This window comes from Eriocheir sinensis, chromosome 7 (assembly GCF_024679095.1).
Source record: "Eriocheir sinensis breed Jianghai 21 chromosome 7, ASM2467909v1, whole genome shotgun sequence".
Taxonomy (NCBI): domain Eukaryota; kingdom Metazoa; phylum Arthropoda; class Malacostraca; order Decapoda; family Varunidae; genus Eriocheir; species Eriocheir sinensis.
The window spans coordinates 280,884-286,883 of record NC_066515.1 but is presented as its reverse complement, the minus strand read 5'-3'; the positions used below and the strand labels follow the sequence as shown (position 1 = coordinate 286,883).

The 6,000-nt window shown below is 44.8% G+C and overlaps 1 pseudogene; it reads left to right on the top strand.

The window, feature by feature from the left end:
* The window catches only part of LOC126995266 (peroxidasin homolog pxn-1-like), a 65,311-nt pseudogene that overhangs the window by 22,881 nt on the left and 36,430 nt on the right, over positions 1–6,000 (top strand).

Genomic DNA, 6,000 nt, shown 5'->3' with positions numbered 1-6,000 from the left:
AACTCTGCCCCCGTAGATATTCATCTTCCATGAGATCTGCATCTCCATCAAGAAATTTTCCATAAAATTCAACTGCCTCCTTCAGTTCACTAAAATAAGTATCAACTGAAAGAGAGGGAACAAGATTTCCCAACAAAAAACTCCTAATGTGTTCAGATGCAAACCTTTCCCTGAGTTGTGCTATAGCAGTGTCCGAAAATGGGAGAAAAATAGCTCTTCGATAGTACTTCTATGGAGTTGCTGTTGGAGGGTTAGCCTTAATTATGTTTCTGATGACCACTGATTGTTCAAGGCTTCTGGATGATATCTCCGTACCTTTCCTCAGCTTGGGCAAAAAGTTGGTTGAACTTATTTCCATCACGATAGGACTGAAATGCATCTATGCAGCTCTGTGTAGCTACGCTTCCAAGAGCACCCATCAGTTCTTGTTGTGACCCCTGCAGCTTTTCTGGCAAGGATTTATTGACGCTTAGAACTGAGGTGAGCACTTCCAAACTCATGAGAAAACCTGGGTCACTTATTGCTTTAGATTAGGCTTGGCTGCTGATTCTTCACCTAACGTGTTTTGCAGTAATTATTCTTAATCATTATTTCATTATTTACCTACTTGATTAACTGAATTATCCGGGGCATCAGCTGAGTCAGTGGTGACTTTCTTACACCAGACGGAGTACGTACGAGAAGCGTTTTCTGGCGTTTTGTGACCAAGGAGGAAATATGTAAAGAATGGAAAGGCACAAATCCCAAGCCTGCGTGATTTCAAGAAATGACACACGCTATAGAAAAAAAGTACTACATAAAAAGAAAGTGAAGTCTATCAATCATAATTTTCAGAAATTTGGAATTTTTGGTCAGAAAATATTATACGGATAACATGAATAGGCTACGGGCATGTGAGCCTACATCGTCAATGAATGTTTCTCAAAAGAGATCACCTGCTCCTAATCAACTCAGCAGCTCCATTGTTCTCTCAAAATAGATCACCTGCTCCTAATCAACTCAGCAGCTCCATTGTTCTCTCAAAATAGATCACCTGCTCCTAATCAACTCAGCAGCTCCATTGTTCTCTCAAAATAGATCACCTGCTCCTAATCAACTCAGCAGCTCCATTGTTCAAGTGCTGAACATACAATAGTTACTCAGCCACTCTACACTGTCCACTGTCAAGCACAAAACGGTCTTAAAGGTGGTAATATAGCAGCAAAGGTCGACGTCACAGGTCCCATACACGTGTAGCGTCGCCTGCCACTCTCCCCGTCATAATACAGAATCAATGATAATAATAATAATAATAATAATAATAATAATAATTATATAATCCTCCAATCACTTTGACAGCACCTTACACCTAAAATCAAGTAAATCTGAGAGGCAAGAAGGAGAGAAGGCACACTTACGACTTTCGTGCTCTCTCTCTCTGCCAGAGCCGTCCCAATCTCGTGTTCCTCTTCCTGTCTCCCCGCTCCCGCTACAAACATCCTTCCGCCGCTTACAGTTGACAGCTTGACATCGCAGCACTCTACACACAATTTTATGAACCCATCATTTAACACCTTACTTTTTTATCACTCAGAGCACACCTTATATCCTACCATTAACTCAAAACAAAACCAAAGGGGAAATAACTCGGTCAGTCGGTGTCACTGAGCTCTCAACTCCACACACACACACACACACACACACACACACACACACACACACACACACACACACACACACACACACATTCGTAATCATAATACCAATATACATATTCCTATTATTTTCCTGTAATATTTATTTATTCATTATTATTTTTTCTTTGCTAAAGGGGAGGGCCATGGCCCCATGGCCCCCCCCCTCGGTACGCCACTGACTACTATGACTAATACTACTATCACTATTATTATTATTATTATTCTGACACAGGGGCGCGGCAGGTCCCTGGTACAACCGCCTGGTTCATGGCTGCCTCGCACAAGACCAAGGTTGTCGCAAAGAACATATCCAGAATTGCACTCATTTCCGAGGAGGCGACGAAATACACGGCACATCAGTAAGTGATTCTAGTGTTGCATGTGTGTGTGTGTGTGTGTGTGTGTGTGTGTGTGTGTGGAGGGGGGTTGTGTTTACTAGGACAGTTAGAGACAAACTGTGTGCTGTTTATATTGGGACAGGATATGATAGAGAGACAGTAAGTGATTCTAGTGTTGCATGTGTTGTCTAGGGGGGGGGCTGGTGTTGTGTTTACTAGGGCAGGTAGAGACAAATACTCATGCTAACCAACCATCCTTCTCCTCCTCCTCCTCCTCCTCCTCCTCCACCTCCACCTCCTCCTCCTCCTCCTCCTTCTCCTCCTCACCCCCTCCTCCTCTTATTCCTCTTCCTTCTTCTCAAATTCACTCATGCTAACCAACCCTCCTCCTCCTCCTCCTCCTCCTCCTTCTCCTTCTCCTCCTCCTCCTCCTCCTCTTCCTCTTCCTCCTCCTCCTCTCCACCCCCTCCTTCTCTTATTCCTCTTCCTTCTCAAATTCACTCATGCTAACCAACCATCCTCCTCCTCCTCCTCCTCCTCCTCCTCCTCCTCCTCCTCCTCCTCCTCCTCCTCCTCTTCCTCCTCCTCCTCTTATTCCTCTTCCTTCTTCTCAAATTCACTCATGCTAACCAACAATCCTCCTCCTCCTCCTCCTCCTCCTCCTCCTCCTCCTCCTCCTCCTCCTCCTCTTCCTCTTCCTCCTCTCCACCCCCTCCTTCTCTTATTCCTCTTCCTTCTTCTCAAATTCACTCATGCTAACCAACAATCCTCCTCCTCCTCCTCCTCCTCCTCCTCCTCCTCCTCCTCCTCCTCCTCCTCCTCCTCTTCACCTCCTCCTCCTCTTATTCCTCTTCCTTCTTCTCAAATTCACTCATGCTAACCAACAATCCTCCTCCTCCTCCTCTTCCTCCTCCTCCTCCTCCTCCTCCTCTTCCTCTTCCTCCTCTCCACCCCCTCCTTCTCTTATTCCTCTTCCTTCTTCTCAAATTCACTCATGCTGACCAACGATCCTCCTCCTCCTCTTCCGCCTCCTCCTCCTCCTCCTCCTCCTCCTCCTCCTCCTCCTCCTCTTCCTCCCCCGCCACAGGGTCAGAAGGTCAAGGAACGCCCCATTGCCAGCACCTTCTACGCACCCTTCGACCTTTACGAGCGAGGCAAGTTCGACGAGGTCCTTGAGGGGATGGTCAGCTCCCACGCCCAGAACAAGGACATGGCCATTTCCGAAGCCATGACCAGCAAGATGTTCGAGGACGCTAAGACTGGTGGGTATGGGGGTATGGTGGGGGTGGGTATATAGGGGATTTTTTTATTTGTTTTATCCTCATTTTATTTTAATTTTTTTTTTTTTTTGTGTGTGTATATTTAGTGTGGTGTGTACGTGTGTCTGTTCTTCTTTCTCCTCCTCCTCCTCCTCCTCCTCTTCTTCCTCTTCTTCCTTTTCTGCATCATCTTCTTCTTGTTCTTCCTTCTCCTCTTTTTCTTCTTGTTCTTCTTCTTTCTCTTCCTTATCCTCATCCTCTTCCTCCTCCTCCTCCTCCTCCTCCTCTTCTTCCTTTTCTGCATCATCTTGTTCTTCTTGTTCTTCCTTCTCCTCTTTTTCTTCTTGTTCTTATTCTTCTTCTTTCTCTTCCTTATCCTCCTCCTCTTCCTCCTCCTCCTCCTCCTCCTCCTCCTCCTCTTCTTCCTTTTCTGCATCATCTTCTTCTTGTTCTTCCTCCTCCTCTTTTTCTTCTTGTTCTTGTTCTTCTTCTTTCTCTTCCTCCTCTTCCTCCTCCTCCTCCTCCTCTTTTGCTTTATCTTCTGCATCTTCTTCTTCCTCTTTGCTTTCCTCCTCCTCCTCCTCCTCTCCTCTTCCTCCTCCTCTTCTTCTTCCTTGTCTCCTCCTCTGTATGTGTGTGTGTGTGTGTGTGTGTGTGTGTGTGTGTGTGTGTGTGTGTGTGTATTACCTATTTCTGGTCATATATCTCTCTATCTTTCAATATCTATCTATCTATCTATCTATCTATCAGGTGTTGGCCTGGACCTGGCGGCACAGATCCTGCACCAGGGGCGTGACCACGGCATCGCTGGATACAACCACGGGAGGCACCTCTGCGGCCTCCCGAAAGCTGCCTCCTTCCAAGACCTGAGTGACGTCGTTGCCCCGGAAAACATCAAGAAACTACAAGGGATTTATAAGTAAGGAAGCCTTGTATTGGTAGCTTCAGTTTGCTTGTTGGGAAATGCCTATGTTGTTCTGCGCTAGAGAATGTCCCTGAAGCCGAAAGCAGTGTTTATAGTGTGTTCCGGCTAGTCTGTGTCTGTCCTAGGTTAACATTAGCTGTCAGACCGTTATGTAAAGTCTTAAGTTCTTATGGATTTAATATGATAGCAAGGAGGCAGTGGGTTAGGTCAGGTCTGTCCTAGGTTAACGTTAACTGTCAGACCGTTATGTTAAGTCTTAAGCTCTTATGGATTTAATATGATAGCAAGGAGGTAGTGGGTTAGGTCAGGTCTGTCCTAGGTTAGCATGAGCTATCAGACTGTTATGTAAAGTCTTAAGTTCTTATGGATTTAATATGATAGCAAGGAGGTAGTGGGTTAGGTCAGGTCTGTCCTAGGTTAATGTTAGCTGTCAGACCGTTATGTAAAGTCTTAAGTTCTTATGGATTTAATATGATAGCAAGGAGGTAGTGGGTTAGGTCAGGTCTGTCCTAGGTTAATGTTAGCTGTCAGACCGTTATGTAAAGTCTTAAGTTCTTATGGATTTAATATGATAGCAAGGAGGTAGTGGGTTAGGTCAGGTCTGTCCTAGGTTAATGTTAGCTGTCAGACCGTTATGTAAAGTCTTAAGTTCTTATGGATTTAATATGATAGCAAGGAGGTAGTGGGTTAGGTCAGGTCTGTCCTAGGTTAATGTTAGCTGCCTCCTTCCAAGACCTCAGTGATGTCGTTGCCCCGGAAAACACCAAGAAACTACAAGGGATTTATAAGTAAGGAAGCCTTGTATCAAAGCCTTAAGTCTGTGATCTTAACCTCCATACATTTCTCTGTTAACACAATTTCTTATATATTTTTTAGCCCTGAGAATACAAGATGCCTTTCCCTTCAAGATGGAGACATTGGGAAAGGCCTTTGTTATCCTGCACTAGACTAACAATGCCTTAAAACTACTACTACTACTACTACCTCTACTAATAATGCAATAATTCTCTCTCCCCTTCATAGGCATACAAGAAATCTTTCCCTTTTAAGTTAGAGAACATTGGGAAAGGCCTTTGTTATCCTGCACTAGACTAACAATGCCTTGCAAATACTACTACAACCTCTACTAACAATGTGGTAACTCTCATCCATCTCCCAGGCATGTGGATGATGTGGATCTCTTCACCGGTGGACTCGCGGAAAAGCCAAACCGTGGAGCGCTGGTCGGGCCCACGTTTGGCTGTTTGATTGGTTGCCAGTTCCACTACCTGAGGCGAGGCGATCGTTACTGGTATGAGAATGACATCCCGCCCTCCTCATTCACTAAGGGTACGCGTGTGTGTGTGTGTTTGTGTGTGTAAGTTAGTAAGTATATATTTATTGCTATCAAAACTTCATATACATATATACAAACAAAAACATCGTAAATTAAGCATCGGTCTGTGTGTGTGTGTGTGTGTGTGTGTGTGTGTTTAGAGAAGTGTTTAACCCGGTAACAGCGGGTATCATGTTTCTTAATGGTCCTTCTAAGCAAGAAAAATGAGGAAAATCATCTTCCATACAAACCATTTCATAATATATATCAAAGCATTTGTGATCAGTTTATGTATCATCTTTTGGGGGGGTGTTATATCATGGCACAAATTTGTCCTGTCGCTGCTACACGGTAAAGACACAAATTTGGCCCGTCGCTGCCACACGGTAAAGCCACAAATTTGGCCTGTCGCTGCTACATGGTAAAGCCACAAATTTGGCCCGTCGCTGCTACACAGTAAAGACACAAATATACCCCGTCGCTGCTA